The 18,697-nt window shown below is 46.6% G+C and overlaps 1 protein-coding gene and 1 pseudogene across 4 annotated transcripts in view; one reads left to right on the top strand and one right to left on the bottom strand.

Annotated features, from left to right (window-relative positions):
• The window catches only part of TOM1L2 (target of myb1 like 2 membrane trafficking protein), a 139,832-nt gene that overhangs the window by 8,868 nt on the left and 112,267 nt on the right, over positions 1–18,697 (top strand). The window lies entirely within an intron of this gene.
• On the bottom strand, positions 11,151–15,839 carry LOC138994508 (CD9 antigen pseudogene; annotated as a pseudogene).

The raw sequence follows: 18,697 nt of genomic DNA, 5'->3' as shown, positions 1-18,697 counted from the left end.
GGGCATGTCTGGCCCATCTCACTCAGTCCTGATCAGCCGGACCCCAGCAGCAAGCTAACCTACTGGTCGGAGAATCTGCCCTCTGGTGGTTGGTGCACGTCATAGCGAGTGGTTGAGCAGCCTTAGCATATCATTAGCATATTACCCTTTGATTGGTTGTTTGGTTGTTTTGCCATTTGGTCTATTTACATATTACCCTTTTATTATATAGGACTAGAGGCCCGGTGCACAAAAATTTGTGCACTCGGGGGGGTCCCTCAGCCCGGCCTATGCCCTCTTGCAGTCTGGGACCCCTTGGAGGATGTCCACCTGCTGGCTTAGGCTCGCTCCCTGGGGGATCGGGCCCAAGCTGGCAGTCAGACATCCCTCTGGCAGCCCGGAAGCCCTCGGGGGATGTCCACTTGCCAGTGGGGAGCAGGCCTAAGCTGCAGTCGGACATCCTTAGCGCTGCTGAGGAGGCGGGGGAGGTTCCCATCACCACCCCTGTACTGGCAGCCATCAGTCTGGATTGTGACTGAGCAGAGCTCCCCCTGTGGGAGTGCACTGACTACCAGGGGGCAGCTCCTGCATTGAGCATCTGCCCCCTGGTGGTCAGTGTGTGTCATAGTGACCAGTCATTCCCAGTTGTTCTGCTGTTAGGGTCAGTTTGCATATTACCCTTTTATTATAGAGGATAGACATGCCCTGGAGCCCTCGGGTGGGGGCTGACTGGTTTGCCCTGAAGGGTGTCCCAGATCAGGGTGAGGGTCCCTGCTGGGGTGCCTGGCCAGCCTGGGTGAGGGGCTGATGGCTGTTTGCAGGCTGGCCACACCCCCTTTAGGGTGGGGGGTCCCCACTGGGGTGCCTGGCCAGTCTGGGTGAGGGGCTGAGGGCCGTTTTCAGGCTGGCCAAGCGCTCCCAGCCATGGAAGCTCCCAGCCTCTCCTTTTTTTCTTTTTATTTTTTTTAATTCTGGGATTTATTTATCTTCTATAATTGAAACTTTGTAGCCTTGAGAGGAGCTCAGAGCTGGCCAGGGTGAGCGGGAGGGAAGCTTGGCTTCCTCCATTGCCAGGGGCAACCCACTCCTGCTCGCTCCAGCTCCGTGGCCATGGCCAGCTGAAAGCAGGTATCTGGGGTTTATTTACCTTCTATAATTGAAGCTTTGTTGCTTTGAGTGGAGCTCAGAGCAGGGCCACAGCAGGCGGGAAGCTTGGCTTCTTCCATCATTGGGGCAACCAAGCCTCCTGCTTGCTCCAGCTCCGTGGCTGCTGGTCGCCATCTTGGTTGGGTTAATTTGCATATAGTCACTCTGATTGGCTGGTGGGTATGGCTTAAGGCATAGCAAAGGTACGGTCAGTTTGCATGTTTGTCTTTTATTAGTGTAGATGTGATTTGCAAATATTTTCTCCCATTCTGTGTGTTGCCTTTTTACACTGTTGATTGGGTCCTCTGATGTTTTTAATTTGATGAAGTCCAGTTTGCCTAGTTTCCTGTACCTTTAATATTATGCCCTTATTTTTCAGTGGAGTCTAATACGTGAATAATGATGCTCATAGTACTAGTCAGCATTACTCCCCACCGAGTACTAGGTCAAGTATCTTACATGCATCATTTCCTGTAGCTCCCATAACAGCTCTGTGGGGCAGGTACTATCACTCAAATTTATAGAGTAGGAAACTGAGGCTTAAAAGTTTAGCATGTACCTTCCCCAAATTCTGAGGATAATAAGCAGAATAGGGATTTGAACTCCAGAGCTGGTACTCTTAACCACTAAACTGGATAGCTCAGTAATTATTTGTAGAATTGAGCAGATGAATATTTGAATGAACTTTGTGGCTAAAAATCTGGTAATAGTTGTCTCAAATTCAGATCTGCCTTAGTATTAAAAATTATTCTCCCAGCCTGGCCGGTGTGGCTCAGTGGTTGAGCGTCAACCTGTAAACCAAGAAGTCACTGGTTCTATTCCCAGTCAGGGCACATGCCCGGGTTGTGGGCTTGATCCCCAGTAGGGGGCGTGCAGGAGGCAACTGATTGATGATGCTTCTCTTTCCCTCTCCCTTTTTCTCTCTAAAAAAATCAATAAAAACATATTTAAAAAAAATATTCACCCAGTGACAGTCCTCCTAGTGCAACTCAAGGCACAGGAGTCCTCATCATCTCAGCAAGTTTTTCGAGAGTTTGGTTAATGGCTTTGATTTTCAACAACTCCTTGAAGCTCTTCTTGGTAATGGAAGACTATGTCTTTTAATTTTTCTTTGGATTTGCTTTGGAACTATAGTGTTGGAGGGAGAAAAAAAGGGTATTTAAACATATACTAAGTTGTCTGGCTGACCACCTTGCTTTTAAGACATTACCTACCAGCTACAAAGCACAAGCCTTGTAGTTTGGGAGGCACGTCAAAAATTCTGTTTGGGGTTTTGGTTTAAAATGGTGTGTAATGGAGAGAGACTGATCCTTTCATCTCAGAGAATCGGGCTGCAAGTCTTTGAGAGCTGGGGACAAGGACAGGGCCTGTCATTGGACATTGTTGAGTTTCTTGCCACTCCTTAAAGGAGAAAGCACACAAAGTCCTGGCATGTCATTAGTCAAAATAGGCCTGAGAAATGATGTTGCTTGGTGTTTGAAAGCGGAATTTGCTAGTGGCTTCCAGAGAGCGAGAGTCCCTCATATTAACTCTGGTGGAAATTTAAAAACTGGCAATTCAAAGAATCACCAAATTCTAGTTGAAAGGGCCTGACCAGCATTTTGTTCAACCCCCTCATTTTACAGGTGAGAAAACTGAGGCCCTGAGAGGGTATAGGTGTGTGCTGTTTTCACCCTAACAAGACTTCTGACACCAAATGTGTGGGTTTTTTCTGACACCAACTAGGTGTCCTATAATTCAGTTCTTACCTAACCGTCTGGAGTTATCCCAGACCCCTACAGGTTTAGGGCTCAGTCCCACAGACTGCCCCCACTTCAGACACCAGTGGAAAGTCCCCAGTTGCCACCTGTACTTCTGACCAACGGGCTATAAATTGGGGGTTCCCATGACCTCCTCCTCAGGAAAAGTTTTTACTTACATTTACTGGTTTCTATAAAGGATACAAATCAGGAACAGCTATGTAGAAGAGACGCCTAGGGCAGGATCTGAGGGCAAGGGCGCAGAGCTTCCATGCCTCTCGGTGCTATTCTCTCAGTGCCTCCATGTGCTCGCCCACTGGGAAGTTCTCAGAACCCCATTAGGTAGGTGTGATTAAGTCACTGGCCAGTGGTGACTAGCTCAATCTCCAGCCCTCTCTCCACCTGGAGGTTGGAAGTGGGGGTGGGCTGAAAGTCCCCAAACCTGCAATACCTGTTCTTTCTTGCAACCAGCTCTCCTCCAGAAGCTATCCTGCGCAACCCCCCCGCCCCCCCCCCCCGCCCCGCCCTCCCCAGTTATCGCGTTATCATGCAAAGACTCTCAGCGCTGTGGAGATTCCAAGGGTTTTTGGAGCTGTGTGCTAGAATTCCAGGACAAAATCAAATATTCATTCATTCATTCAAAAAGTGTTTATTTGAGTCAAGCTGGCAACATATGCTGGGGAGCATGATCTCACTGGCCCCTGTACTTCTTACCATGTCACAGGAGGCAACTCGCCAAGGCCCCACAGTGAGTCAGTGGTAAACTAGGGAAGAACTCAGCTTATGACTCCCACCTCTTTCTACTTTCCTCCGGGCCCTTGCCAGTAATTTGGATACAGTATTTGTATACAGACAGGGAGACTAAGCAAAGTAGTAGTAAGTCTGCCATTCATGACTCAGGCTCATGAAAGTAAATACTTTTTTTGTCTGAAAGTTAATCTCCTGTTTTAGACCTGGCTTGGTGGAGGTGATTATTTAGCTCCAGGTTTGAGGATTGAAATGAAATTCGTTCACAAAATAATCTTTGGTCTTCTGTTTTATCTGCTTTTTCTGGCATTGACCCAGGATAGGGAAATTAATCCCAGGCTAGGACTTGGGAGGTCTGGGATTGGTCACCGCTCTGCTGCTAATTTGCTCTATGACTTTGGGTAGGTCACCTTCTACCTGTTTACTCATTTCAAGAACATGGATTGAACAACAGGGTCTCCAGATTCATTTCCACACATAAGCTCAAGTCCTGGATCCAAGTGGCTTTTACTTTTTCTCAAGGCCTTTAGCTTCCACAGGAGATAATCTTCCTTTTTCATCCAGTTTGTGTATGTGTGTATATATGTATATACACACATATATGTATTCATATAGTCTAATATTTTTCATTGAGGTATAATTTACTTTTGAATTATAATTAATGACATGTTTAATCTTAATTGTTATAGCTTTGACAGATGCATCCACAATTGTAACCTACACCCCTATCAAGGTGTAGACTTTCACTATCACCCCAGAAAGTTCCCTCATGACCCCTCCCAATCAGTCTTGCAGAGGGAACCACTGACTAACTCTCCAGCGGTTAGTTTGGCCTGTCCTGGAAGTTTCCAGTAGAGTCATGCATGTGTCCCTTTGTGTTGAGTCCCGCTAGTGCTTTGAAGATTTTTCTGCTTTCTTCCTCTAATCCTGAGAAATCATGTACATTATTTTGCCACTGCCATCTTGAAAGGTCATGTGATTGGGCCCTGCTGGTTCCCCGAGCTGCTGTGCTTTGAGAGGTGAGGCCTCTGCCAGGGCCCCCACACTGTCTGCTGAGTGTGATGGACAGTACAGTTTGATTTCCAGAGACTAGGAAATCAAGGTTGGGCTTGTTTCTATAATGATTGGTGTCACAGTCTTCTCACTTGTCAACTGGGTAAATTGAATCCATCAGCGGATGAAAGAGAACTCTGACACCAAAAATGTCACATGAAATGGCACATTTCTGGTAAGGTGCCCATGAGATATACTCATTTCAATTTCATAAATACTTTTGAGCATAAAGGGAGATTGCTCCTGGAAGCAACAGCAAAAGGAAGAGAGGTCTGGAAGGGGCTGAACAGGGTGGTGGAGGAGCCAGACTGGGCACAGAGGTTTTGTGGCCTCTCTTGGCTGTGGAGCTTAGTGTCAGTGGGAGGGGTTTTGCTTGCTTTTCTTCATAATGTCTTTAACCTTTGTTTCCTCTGCTGGGTTTTCACCTCCTCTAACTTAGTTTACCCCTAGTCTTGCCTGGGCTATTGCGGATGCCATTCAATTGGTCTCTTTCCTTCTATTCTCCTTCCTTTTCTACACTGTGCCACTCACTATTTCAGACAAATATCCCAGAACTCTCAATCTCTTTCAAATGAGTTATGTCACCTGGTTTTTAAGGCCTCACTGAGTGGGCTTTTTTCCTGTCTACTCTAAGAGAGCTCTGCACGCTCTTCCATTTCCTGTCTGTCCTTTAACAGAGCTCTGCACTCACTTCCATTTCCTGTCTACCCTAACAGAGCTCTGCACACACTCTTCCATTTCCTGTCTATCCTTTTAAAGAGCTCTGCACACACTCTTCCATTTCCTGTCTATCCTTTTAAAGAGCTCTGCACACACTCTTCCATTTCCTGTCTATCCTTTTAAAGAGCTCTGCACACACTCTTCCATTTCCTGTCTATCCTTTTAAAGAGCTCTACACACGCTCTTCCATTTCCTGTCTATCCTTTTAAAGAGCTCTTCACACGCTCTTCCATTTCCTGTCTACTCTAACAGAGCTCTGCACACACTCTTCCATTTCCTGTCTATCCTTTTAAAGAGCTCTGCACACACTCTTCCATTTCCTGTCTATCCTTTTAAAGAGCTCTGCACACGCTCTTCCATTTCCTGTCTATCCTTTTAAAGAGCTCTTCACACGCTCTTCCATTTCCTGTCTATCCTTTTAAAGAGCTCTGCACACACTCTTCCATTTCCTGTCTATCCTTTTAAAGAGCTCTGCACACGCTCTTCCATTTCCTGTCTACTCTAACAGAGCTCTGCACACACTCTTCCATTTCCTGTCTATCCTTTTAAAGAGCTCTGCACATGCTCTTCCATTTCCTGTCTATCCTTTTAAAGAGCTCTGCACACACTCTTCCATTTCCTGTCTACTCTAACAGAGCTCTGCACATGCTCTTCCATTTCCTGTCTATCCTTTTAAAGAGCTCTGCACACACTCTTCCATTTCCTGTCTACTCTAACAGAGCTCTGCACACACTCTTCCATTTCCTGTCTACTCTAACAGAGCTCTGCACACACTCTTCCATTTCCTGTCTATCCTAACAGAGCTCTGCACATGCTCTTCCATTTCCTGTCTATCCTTTTAAAGAGCTCTGCACACACTCTTCCATTTCCTGTCTATCCTAACAGAGCTCTGCACACGCTCTTCCATTTCCTGTCTATCCTTTTAAAGAGCTCTGCACACACTCTTCCATTTCCTGTCTATCCTTTTAAAGAGCTCTGCACACACTCTTCCATTTCCTGTCTATCCTTTTAAAGAGCTCTGCACACACTCTTCCATTTCCTGTCTATCCTTTTAAAGAGCTCTGCACACACTCTTCCATTTCCTGTCTATTCTAACAGAGCTCTGCACACGCTCTTCCATTTCCTGTCTATCCTTTTAAAGAGCTCTGCACACACTCTTCCATTTCCTGTCTATCCTTTTAAAGAGCTCTGCACACACTCTTCCATTTCCCGTCTATCCTTTTAAAGAGCTCTGCACACACTCTTCCATTTCCTGTCTATCCTTTTAAAGAGCTCTGCACACACTCTTCCATTTCCTGCCTATCCTTTTAAAGAGCTCTGCACACGCTCTTCCATTTCCTGTCTACTCTAACAGAGCTCTGCACACACTCTTCCATTTCCTGTCTATCCTTTTAAAGAGCTCTGCACATGCTCTTCCATTTCCTGTCTATCCTTTTAAAGAGCTCTGCACACACTCTTCCATTTCCTGTCTACTCTAACAGAGCTCTGCACATGCTCTTCCATTTCCTGTCTATCCTTTTAAAGAGCTCTGCACACACTCTTCCATTTCCTGTCTACTCTAACAGAGCTCTGCACATGCTCTTCCATTTCCTGTCTATCCTTTTAAAGAGCTCTGCACACACTCTTCCATTTCCTGTCTACTCTAACAGAGCTCTGCACACACTCTTCCATTTCCTGTCTACTCTAACAGAGCTCTGCACACACTCTTCCATTTCCTGTCTATCCTAACAGAGCTCTGCACATGCTCTTCCATTTCCTGTCTATCCTTTTAAAGAGCTCTGCACACACTCTTCCATTTCCTGTCTATCCTAACAGAGCTCTGCACATGCTCTTCCATTTCCTGTCTATCCTTTTAAAGAGCTCTGCAGATGCTCTTCCATTTCCTGTCTATCCTTTTAAAGAGCTCTGCACACACTCTTCCATTTCCTGTCTACTCTAACAGAGCTCTGCACATGCTCTTCCATTTCCTGTCTATCCTTTTAAAGAGCTCTGCACACACTCTTCCATTTCCTGTCTACCCTAACAGAGCTCTGCACGCGCTCTTCCATTTCCTGTCTATCCTTTTAAAGAGCTCTGCACACACTCTTCCATTTCCTGTCTACTCTAACAGAGCTCTGCACACACTCTTCCATTTCCTGTCTACTCTAACAGAGCTCTGCACACACTCTTCCATTTCCTGTCTATCCTAACAGAGCTCTGCACATGCTCTTCCATTTCCTGTCTATCCTTTTAAAGAGCTCTGCACACACTCTTCCATTTCCTGTCTATCCTAACAGAGCTCTGCACACGCTCTTCCATTTCCTGTCTATCCTTTTAAAGAGCTCTGCACACACTCTTCCATTTCCTGTCTATCCTTTTAAAGAGCTCTGCACACACTCTTCCATTTCCTGTCTATCCTTTTAAAGAGCTCTGCACACACTCTTCCATTTCCTGTCTATTCTAACAGAGCTCTGCACACGCTCTTCCATTTCCTGTCTATCCTTTTAAAGAGCTCTGCACACACTCTTCCATTTCCTGTCTATCCTTTTAAAGAGCTCTGCACACACTCTTCCATTTCCCGTCTATCCTTTTAAAGAGCTCTGCACACACTCTTCCATTTCCTGTCTATCCTTTTAAAGAGCTCTGCACATGCTCTTCCATTTCCTGCCTATCCTTTTAAAGAGCTCTGCACACGCTCTTCCATTTCCTGTCTACTCTAACAGAGCTCTGCACACACTCTTCCATTTCCTGTCTATCCTTTTAAAGAGCTCTGCACATGCTCTTCCATTTCCTGTCTATCCTTTTAAAGAGCTCTGCACACACTCTTCCATTTCCTGTCTACTCTAACAGAGCTCTGCACATGCTCTTCCATTTCCTGTCTATCCTTTTAAAGAGCTCTGCACACACTCTTCCATTTCCTGTCTACTCTAACAGAGCTCTGCACACACTCTTCCATTTCCTGTCTACTCTAACAGAGCTCTGCACACACTCTTCCATTTCCTGTCTATCCTAACAGAGCTCTGCACATGCTCTTCCATTTCCTGTCTATCCTTTTAAAGAGCTCTGCACACACTCTTCCATTTCCTGTCTATCCTAACAGAGCTCTGCACACGCTCTTCCATTTCCTGTCTATCCTTTTAAAGAGCTCTGCACACACTCTTCCATTTCCTGTCTATCCTTTTAAAGAGCTCTGCACACACTCTTCCATTTCCTGTCTATCCTTTTAAAGAGCTCTGCACACACTCTTCCATTTCCTGTCTACTCTAACAGAGCTCTGCACACACTCTTCCATTTCCTGTCTACTCTAACAGAGCTCTGCACATACTCTTCCATTTCCTGTCTATCCTAACAGAGCTCTGCACATGCTCTTCCATTTCCTGTCTATCCTTTTAAAGAGCTCTGCACACACTCTTCCATTTCCTGTCTATCCTAACAGAGCTCTGCACACGCTCTTCCATTTCCTGTCTATCCTTTTAAAGAGCTCTGCACACACTCTTCCATTTCCTGTCTATCCTTTTAAAGAGCTCTGCACACACTCTTCCATTTCCTGTCTATCCTTTTAAAGAGCTCTGCACACACTCTTCCATTTCCTGTCTATTCTAACAGAGCTCTGCACACGCTCTTCCATTTCCTGTCTATCCTTTTAAAGAGCTCTGCACACACTCTTCCATTTCCTGTCTATCCTTTTAAAGAGCTCTGCACACACTCTTCCATTTCCCGTCTATCCTTTTAAAGAGCTCTGCACACACTCTTCCATTTCCTGTCTATCCTTTTAAAGAGCTCTGCACATGCTCTTCCATTTCCTGCCTATCCTTTTAAAGAGCTCTGCACACGCTCTTCCATTTCCTGTCTACTCTAACAGAGCTCTGCACACACTCTTCCATTTCCTGTCTATCCTTTTAAAGAGCTCTGCACATGCTCTTCCATTTCCTGTCTATCCTTTTAAAGAGCTCTGCACACACTCTTCCATTTCCTGTCTACTCTAACAGAGCTCTGCACATGCTCTTCCATTTCCTGTCTATCCTTTTAAAGAGCTCTGCACACACTCTTCCATTTCCTGTCTACTCTAACAGAGCTCTGCACATGCTCTTCCATTTCCTGTCTATCCTTTTAAAGAGCTCTGCACACACTCTTCCATTTCCTGTCTACTCTAACAGAGCTCTGCACACACTCTTCCATTTCCTGTCTACTCTAACAGAGCTCTGCACACACTCTTCCATTTCCTGTCTATCCTAACAGAGCTCTGCACATGCTCTTCCATTTCCTGTCTATCCTTTTAAAGAGCTCTGCACACACTCTTCCATTTCCTGTCTATCCTAACAGAGCTCTGCACATGCTCTTCCATTTCCTGTCTATCCTTTTAAAGAGCTCTGCAGATGCTCTTCCATTTCCTGTCTATCCTTTTAAAGAGCTCTGCACACACTCTTCCATTTCCTGTCTACTCTAACAGAGCTCTGCACATGCTCTTCCATTTCCTGTCTATCCTTTTAAAGAGCTCTGCACACACTCTTCCATTTCCTGTCTACCCTAACAGAGCTCTGCACGCGCTCTTCCATTTCCTGTCTATCCCTTTAAAGAGCTCTGCACATGTTCCTCCATTTCCGGTCTAGTATAACAGAGCTCTGCACATGCTCTTCCATTCCTTCTCTCTCCTCGCTTGTGCTCATCTTGTTCCCCCTGCAGGGCACTTCTTTTCCATAGTGGCTGCACCACTTTACCTGCCCACCAACAGTTCATAGGGTCCCAGTTTTTCCACACTGTCGCCAACACTGCTTTATTGATTGTGGCCATCCTAATGGGTATGAGGTGGTTGCATGCTTTTTAGGAGCATGCTATTAAGCAACCATCTAGATTCAGGATTGTTCAGAACCTAAGTGAAGGATGTGTATCTGGAGGAAGGCAGAGCATCAGTATCATGGGGACTATGTTTATTTTTTAGCATTTTATATTTACTAGAGCTGTGGTCGGCAAACTGCGGCTTGAGAGCCACATGCAGCTCTTGCGCCCCTTGAGTGTGGCTCTTCCACAAAATACCACGTGTGGACACGCATGTACAGTGCCATTGAAATTTCGTGGCCCATGCGCAGAAGTCGGTATTTTGTGGAAGAGCCACACTCAAGGGGCCAAAGAGCCGCATGTGGCTCGCGAGCCGCAGTTTGCCGACCACTGTACTAGAGGATACTATATGGTTGTTTTTATATAAAACTTCTTTGTTGGGAGGGAGAGTGGCCACCTAGCCTTATGGATTTAGAGGCAGTGATGGAACTGGCAGACTTGAGTAGTCACCTGTGGCTAAGTGACAAAGCAGAATGAGAGCCCTCATGTGGGCTGGTAGCATGATCTTGGCCTATAGTGAATAGATGTCCCTCAGGAGGAGACACCTCCTGTCTTGGGGGCAGCTCAGCACCCTGGGTACTGTCAGGCAGTGCGATGCAGTGGGGGTCGGGGGGAGGCAGGACAGCCCCCAGGGTTTCTGAGTGCCTGCCCTGTTGGTGCTGGGGATGTGTGAGGGCCAGTCACCACCCTCAGGGAGTTTCCACTGAAAGGGATAAACACATAACTTCAGTGCCCAGGGTGAGTCCAGTAGGGGCACTGTGGGAGGACCTGATTTTGAAGGATGAGTAGGAGTTGGTCAGAAAGAGAGAGAAGAGAGTTAGAGGGAACCAGCCTTTCAGCTTGTCATTGAACTTCAGCAAATTCATAGTCCCATTTGAGACAATGTCCCAAGAGGACTTCAGTTTCAAAACTTGATAGACTTAGAGAGAAGGGTATGAAATGATAGGTGGTTCAGAGCTCCACTAAGGGACAGGATGGGGCGGTTAAATGTGAGGTATGGTCTCCCAAAAGCCCCATTGTGGTCAGAAGGCTGCCTCTGAGAAAGGTGCACATACTCTCCCGCCCCTATTATAGGTGAGCAGAGAGGGGAGCAGCACTTTGGGGTGGCTGAGGGGTCTTCCCATAGAGGGTCACATTCCAACCCTCATGGGTATACCCCTTCTTATTTTAAAATTAGACAAGAAAAAGTACGTAAAGTGGAAGTAACAAATGTACACATTGTTTTAAACAGACAATACAGAATTAGTCTATATAATAAAAGGGTAATATGCAAATCGACCGAACGGCGGAACAACTGGTCGCTATGATGCGCACTGACCACCAGTGGGCAGATGCTCAATGCAGGAACTGCCCTCTGGTGGTCAGTGAGCTCCCACAGGGGGAGTGCTGCTCAGCCAGAAGCCCAGAAACCAGGCTCACGGCTGGCGAGCACAGCAGCAGTGGCAGGAGCCTCTTCCGCCTCCGCAGCCGTGCTAAGGATGTCTGACTGCCAGCTTAGCTTGCTCCAGTCAGTCGGACATCCCTTGATGGCTCCCAGGCTTCAAGTGGGCGCAGGCCAGGCTGAGGGACCCCCTGAGTGCACAAATCTCGTGCACCAGGCCTCTAGTATTTTGTATAAAGCACCAGTTCCTACTTTCCACCCCTGTTGGCTCCTCAGAGTTATCCCCAGCAGCTGCTTAGTGTGTGGTCCTGGTTCCATGAAGTTCCTTTTGTGTACTGGGATCCTACTGTGGGTTTTACTTTACAACTCACTTTGTCATGCCATTGTGTATTTTAGTGGTCTTCCATGGCAGCGTATTTCAGCCCACCTCGCATTCCATAGAGTGCATATACAATTATCCAGCCTTTCTCTTACTGGGAGGCAGTGTTGTGTGTGCGTGTTCTGTTTGTTTATTTGTTTGTTTGTTTTGTCTGTCTTTATAAGCTAGAGGCTCGGTGCACGGATTCATGCACATTAAAAGGAAATTAATTAGTAGGCGGCTGGCGGGGCGGGACTGGGCAAGACGGGCTGGACACGCCCTGGAGCCAACCTCCCATGGTCCCTCCCCAGCCAGCCACACCTGGGGTGGCGCCAGGGCTTGAGGGCCTCTGCAGAGTGAGCAGGGTCCCTCTGGCAGGTGGGGTCCCTCGGCCTGGCCTATGGGGTTCGGGCTGAAACTGGCAGTCTGACATTCTCCAGGGGGTCCTGGAGTGCGAGAGGGCACTCTGCAAAGTTGCTGTCGCTTGGCATCTCCTGTGTTGAGCGTCTGCCCCCTGGTGGTTAGTGTGCGTCATAGCTACTGGCTGGTTGGCCAGTCACTTAGGCTTTTATATATATAAATGCTGTGGCAACATATGTTTGTACACGTATATAGTTCTATGGTGTAGAATCCTAGAAGTAAAACTTTTATAGAGACTGCCAAATTGCCTTCTAAAAGGGGGTCCCACCCAGATTCTCAGTAACAGATCCCAAGAGTAGCTGTTTCCCCTGCACCTCCATCAGTGCGAGATAGCTTTGTAGTTTTGCACTCTGAGGAGGGAAAGGAATTTGCTTGTCGGTGGCCCACGCTCCCCCATGGATAACCGGCTCTGAGACTGTGGAGTAAGCTCACTGCCTCTGGCTACCTTCCTTCCTGAGCACCCTCCTGTAGAAATGCAGAGTGGACGTGCCACGGGCGGAGCTGTAGAGTTCCTCCTGTGTCCCGGCCAACCAAGGACCTTTACTTTTCTTGTTGAAAGCTTTTCCCCTAAGAACTCTTTTGGTCACCATTTCCTGGTTGCCTTTCATATGAAGTAGACCAGGTGTACCGGTTAATAATGAGGATTTTTTAATAAAAGAAAACACGATAATTTCAAGAGAAACATCAGAAGTGCTTTATTCAAAGTAATGTCCATCGCTAGCTATACATTTCCCCCATTTTTCAGGTAATTTGTGGATACCGTCCCAATAGAACTTTTCTTGTTTTGAGGCAAACCATTCAGAGACCCAATTTTCCACTTCTTCGTACATTTTGAAGTGCTGCTCAGAAAGTGCGTGTGCCATCAATCAGAACAAGTGGTCATCTGAAGGAGCAAGGTCTGGTGAATACGGTGGGTGGGTTAATACTTCCCAGGCAAGATCTTTTAATGTGTCTTTAACTGGGTTTGAAGTGTAAGATGGTGCATCATCATGAAGCAAAATTACTTTGCCGTGTCTTCTGGCCCATTCTGGTTGTTTCACATTCAAAGCGTGGTTCAGATTGATTATTTGTTGTCGGTAGTGATCAGTACTAACGGTTTCACCTGGTTTTAGAAGCTCATGATACACCACATGACACACTTCCTGATCCCACCAAATGCAGAGCATTGTCTTCTTTCCGAAGCGATTTGGCCTTGCAGTCGATGTTGATGGTTGACCTGGATCAACCCATGATTTTGTGCATTTGGGATTCTCCAAATAAATCCACTTTTCATCCCCAGTCACAATTAGATGCAAAAAAGACTTTCTTTCATGCTATTGAAGCAACATTTCACTGATGACTTTTCGGTTTTCCATTTGTCTTTCATTCAGTTGATGTGGCACCCATTTTCCTTCCTTTAAAATCTTTCCCATTGCTTGTAAACGGTCGGAAATTGTTTGCTGAGCAACGTTTAATCTTTCTGCAAGTTGTTTTAGAGTTTGACACGCATCTTCATCCAATAATGCTTGTAATTGTTGGTCTTCAAACTTTTTCGGTTGACCTGGACGTTCTTTGTCTTTCACATCAACATATCACTTTTAAAGCATTTAAACCAGTGTTCACAGGTATCCTAAGATGGAGCATGTTCACCATAAGCTTCCCGAAGTATACGATAACTTTCAGCAGCACTTTTCTTCAAAATAAAGTAATGAATTAAAACTTCCCGCAAATGCTCTTTTTTTTTTTTTTTTGGCACAAAATTTTTAAGCAGAAAAATATCTACGATGTTAAAACCTTCAGAAAATTTGACACATGAAGTGTTGAAGCTTGCTATCAATACAACAAAACAGCATACACGTCAAATCGCCTATATATCAACATATGTTTATCTCCATCTATTGAGAAAAATCCGCATTATTAACCGGTACATCTGGTATCAGTGTCTCATTACTTTTCCCCGTCTGCCTGCCAGCTGGGAGGGAACCACATCTCTCTATTGCTGCTCCAGAGTAGTAACCCTTGATGCTCATATTCACATTCCCTGCATGTTACTGCATGACGTAGCCTTGAGAATCCACAGTCTCCTTCCTGGTCTCTAACCCAGTGAAATAAACAGAAATCAGGAGTCTTGTACATCTTCTAACTAGCATCAGAATGATCTGATGAACATGCCCAGAGACTGGATTTTAGAGGCAGTTCTCTGGCAGAGCTGGAAAGGGAGTAAGTGCAGAGGGAATTGCATTGTGGGAGGCTTCTGCTCACTCCCCGTGCAGCCACCGGAGAGCAGCAGGATTTTCTCTGGTTCATAGTGGGGCTGTTATTTACATGCCAGGGAGGAAGTGGCAGAGCCAAGACTTGAACCCAGGTTTTCCCCACATTAAAGCCACTGCACCTGCTCAGAGATTGGTTCCAAAAGATCCCTGAGATGCCACTCCAGTGATCCTCCCCAGGGCGGTGAAGATGAGCCCCGTAAGAAAACACTGCTGTTTCCCCTCCTTCCCTTCCCTGCACACCGAGGCTGGGGCCTGGGCTTCTAGATATCGCTCTTTCCATTCACTCCTGGGGACTACCTTCATGATTTTTAAAATTGTAATAACCCTTTATTATGTATCAAATTATCTTCAACATAAGTTACAATCTGCTTAAATTGAGTAGCCTTTTTAAATCTAAAGACAAAAAAAATTCTCTTATGTACAATATCTTGTCTAGAGTCTAGCAAATATAGTACCTTTCATTGTAGCATTTCTGCTTAACATACTAGTAAGTACCAAAAGCAATAAAAAATTATAAACCAAATCCCCTAATCTCTCAACTATCAATACTGGATGAATCATTAAGAAGATAACTTTTTTTGTTTAGAAATACAGAATGAATATTAAAGTTAGTTGCAAAAAGGAAAAAAAACAAAACAAAAATAAAACCCCGAGGAAATAACCAACAATCTCCAGGGGTAAACTTTCCTGCTCAGGAATACAAGCTGACTGCAGACCACCTCTCGGTTCCTGGGGATAGCACAGCACAGGATCATACTGCAGATCATGCCCAAATCATCACCATGGCAACCCTCATGCACCACACCAAGGATGTGGAGTTTGTCCTGGAAGACCTGTTTGATGGCCTCAGGGCAGGACTTCACTGAGATGCTTGAGAGTATATCCTTTGGAGGCAGAAGTCCAAGATGAATTATTTCACTCTCCCAGCCACACCACAGCAATTCAACGTATAGTGGATGGCTTTTAGCATTTCCCTCTGGGACTTGTCCTTGGCTTTCAGCTTGAGGTAGGTGTTCGTGTAAAATCCTGGAGTTCCTTAGTCACCTCATCTTTGTGGGAATATCCCCAGATGGCCGCAGCTATTTCAAAGGCAAATATCACCAAGAAGAAGACAATCCCAGCATGCACTGGGACTCCTATACATCCTCACAGCAGCCCAGGAAATCCACCAGCGTCATGAGGGCACCAGCTCCAATCAGAATATAAACTCCTGTCTATAAGCTGGAATGATGGATTATTTTCTTGCTTAAGAAGCTCTTGGTCTAGCCGAAACCGGTTTGGCTCAGTGGATAGAGCGTCAGCCTGTTGACTGAAGGGTCGTGGGTTTGATTCCGGTCAAGGGCATGTACCTGGGTTGTGGGCACATCCCCAGCAGGACATGTGCAGGAGGCGGCTGATCGATGTTTCTCTCTCATCGATGTTTCGGACTCTCTATCTCTCTCCCTTCCTCTCTGTAAAAAATCAATAAAATATATTATAAAAAAAAAAGCTCTTGGTCTAAGAGTTGAATCGGAGCCATAGTCAAATGGCAAGGACTGCACCCCGGCAAGCGGAAGGTGCCGTGAGCTGCAGAGCAGGCATCATGCACTTGATGCCGCCTTTGACCAGCATGGTGAGGGCTGACCTGGCTGGGCTGACCTGGTGTGGGATGGGTCACCACCTTCATGACTTTGAAGTATCTCTGAGCCACCTGTGCTGTTAAAATACTTATAAAATACTTTATTTATATTGACTCACTTTTTTTACTTGGGCAAATTTACTTGTAAAGGGCCTTTATCACTATTATAAATTGAAAACCAGTTTCACTTAGCATTCATCCAGAGTAACATAAAAACGGTAAGTGCAGAGAAATCAAAACTAGGTTATTCTAGCTGAATCCTTTTGCCTTCCCAAGGGCCCTAGCTGAGGTCCAGCCCTTGTTAGAATAGGGAACATTCGAAATGTTGGAAGAATAGGAGAACCTCAGGAGAACTGACCCATTGTTACTAACACTTCCCTGGTCACTGAAGCCACCCTGGCGGTCCACAGCTCACTCCTGGGGGAGTGCTCTCGTAGCTTCTGGCCATCCTGGACCGTGCCCCTGCTCAGGGCTGCTGCCTTCCCCTGGGCCTTCGCTCTGCCCTTGCTTCACCACGATAGTCCTCTCCTCTGCTTCTCTTGCTCATGTAGTGAGATTCTGTTCCTCCTGTGAGGCCAGGCTCAAATGCCACACTCACTGAGACGTGTCTTCGGACCGCAGAGCCACTGTCGTCCGCACCCCAGGAGTCCCAGGGAACTTTCTCCATCTCTCCATCCTGCACAGGTCAGAGTAGGTAGGCGTGTTTGTCCCGTGAGACGCTGAGCTATGGAAGGGGCGCTTTGCAGTTTATTCTCCCGTCTCAGTCAGGAGCCCGGGGGCCGGGGCAGCCTCTGGTCAGAGGTGAGCCCGGGGCTGTCCCTGCACCAAGCCCTCGGTTCTGCCAAGTTAGATACCCCCAGCGTTGCTGGGGATCTGTGTCTTCCTGGCAGGCACGCTAGAGCGGCACTGGGCACCGTGACGAGCTGAGTGTGGGGCCTCTGAGAGGCAGTTGGAAGAGCAGCTGGGGTAGAAGGCACCTTGTGAGAAACACATGGCATGGAGCCCCCATGGAGGGTCCCTGACTCAGTTGAAGCCAGGTCTTCTGCAGGTGCCCCCAGGCCCTGATGTCCCGTGGCTTCCACCTGTTTTGGCTTTCTGGCTTGAGCTCCCCATTTACTTGGTCTTTGGAACAGTCCCCTCTGGTTTTTCGACCCCTCCTTGGCACTGTCAGTTTCTGGATTGCCCACTACCTACTGTGAACAGGCCTGGGTCTGTATCCCACCCCCGTCCCCAGTCAGCATGCCCACACCGCATGGCCAGGCTGGCTTGGTCCAGAGGGCATGGCAGGGAGGTCATGTGAGCAAGGCAAGGTGGCCAGGGAGGGAGAGAGAGCCAATGGTCCCTAGGGCTCCCGTTGCTCTCCATCACTGCTGCTCCAGAGGGAGAGGGTGTGGACCGAGGGAGAGCTGCGGGGCTGTGGGCAGGCTGTGCTCTGGCGCTGCTTCCGCGAGGGAAGTCACCTCCTGGTGTGCTCGCAGCTCCCTGAGAGCTGTCTCCTTTCCTAGCTGGACTGTCCACCCTCCCTGGCAGGGACTAGGGTGCATTCATCTTGGAACCCAGAGCACTCAGCACTGCTGGGCTCCAGTGAACAGGACTGAGTTCAGTTGGTCTTTCAGAAGGAAACTCATGGAAGGCAGACTGTGCTGAAGACAGGCGTTCAGTGCTCTGAGCCCCAGGTTCCTGTCAGGGCTGTTACCTGTCTCTTAGCTCAAATTGGATGTGCATGTAAAGCACTTGACGAAATGTTTTTCCCTCCCTCAAAAATGCTTCTGAAATGAATGCATGTTGAATTTGGAAGGTGTATACTGGGAGGAGTACATACTAGCTTTTTAAAATTAGAACGACAGTTTTTATTTATTTTAATAGTCTTCCCCCTTTCCCCTGCTACCGAAAAGTTAAAAATAAATTTCAACATAACTTTCTGGAAAGAACAAAAGTTTTGAAATCCCACTCTTGTTTCACTCTCAGCTCCATTAGCCTGTGTAAACCTCAGCTTCCTCATGGTATGGGGATAAGTTTTACTACTTAAAGTGTGTTTATGAGTTAAAATATGAGGCATTAAATGCAGTGTTTGCCAGGGCTGCCAGAGCAAAATACCACAGACTGGACTGAGGGGCTCAAACAACAGAATTTATTTTCTTATACTTCTGGAGGCTAGAAGTCAAAATCAAGGTGTCAGCAGGCTTGGTCTCTTGAGGCCTCGCTGGCTTGCAGACGGCTGCCTTCTTGCTGTGTCCTCACGTGATCTAACTCTGTCCACAAGCATCCATGGAGTCTCTTGGTTGTGTTCAAATTTCCTCTTCTTATAATGGCACCAGCCAGAGTGGATTAGGGCCCACTCTAATCTTCTCATCTGTATATATATATATATATATATATATATATATATATATGCCTAATATGCAGATTTTTCCCTCAAGAGTTCAACCGGGAGACCGGGAGTTCGATCACTCGCTATGATGTGCACTG

Source organism: Myotis yumanensis, unplaced genomic scaffold (assembly GCF_028538775.1).
Source record: "Myotis yumanensis isolate MYYU_CA2020_CCGP unplaced genomic scaffold, mMyoYum1.0.hap1 SCAF_16, whole genome shotgun sequence".
Taxonomy (NCBI): domain Eukaryota; kingdom Metazoa; phylum Chordata; class Mammalia; order Chiroptera; family Vespertilionidae; genus Myotis; species Myotis yumanensis.
This window is presented reverse-complemented; position numbering and strand designations above follow the sequence as displayed.